The 728-nt window shown below is 42.3% G+C and overlaps 1 pseudogene; it reads left to right on the top strand.

Annotated features, from left to right (window-relative positions):
- The window catches only part of LOC119360585, a 3,683-nt pseudogene that overhangs the window by 2,507 nt on the left and 448 nt on the right, over positions 1-728 (top strand).

Raw genomic sequence — 728 nt, 5'->3', positions numbered from 1 at the left:
GAACTATACACTACTACCGACCGGGGCATTTAAGGATACAACTTTTCGGGTTCATTGCACCATTCTTGAAGTTGGTGAGTCGTCAGGCCAGCTGTATTATTTCCTCCCATACAAAGTGAGTTCATTTGTGGATTAGCGTCGCTGTCAGGTCATCTCGTATATATGGCCTTTTTGCTGAATGCTTGACTGCAGTTTCTAAGTCCAAATTCTCAAGTATCCTGGGTAAAGTACCCCAGCTACAACATGTAACATGGGGCACTGTATTAGCCCCTGTTTTTCTCTTGACAAGAATTTGACCCTCTCGAAGCCTATTGATCTTTAGCCCTCCCATGAATCAATCTTTCGGCTGGTGAATTAAATCTCCTTGATAAAACAAGACGTCTGTTAGGAAAAAGCCTAATATCTGATCAGCCTGCTGCATCCAGCGGCCTGTTGCTAATATGCCATGCTATTTGTTGCTCCATCGTCCGCGACAATGGAATTGTCTTAGCACTGCACCAGTTTTGCTATAGAACCACTACAAGTTAGAGTTGTGCCTGGCATTTTAGAGAGTTATGGTTCTGATCTTTGTTATCAAACTGATTGGTTTATTCATCCACTGGTTTACAATGTAAGCAAGGAGATGTTAGGTTCTGTAAAATATGAAAAGCACGGTTGTGGTTTAATTGAGTCGACCAGCAAACAATACATCGCAATTTACCCAGATTGGATGACTTTATGAGGCCAGG

Source organism: Triticum dicoccoides, chromosome 2B (genome assembly GCF_002162155.2).
Source record: "Triticum dicoccoides isolate Atlit2015 ecotype Zavitan chromosome 2B, WEW_v2.0, whole genome shotgun sequence".
Classification (NCBI taxonomy): domain Eukaryota; kingdom Viridiplantae; phylum Streptophyta; class Magnoliopsida; order Poales; family Poaceae; genus Triticum; species Triticum dicoccoides.
Note: the sequence above shows the minus strand (reverse complement) of the source record. Positions and strands in the feature narration are given on the sequence as shown.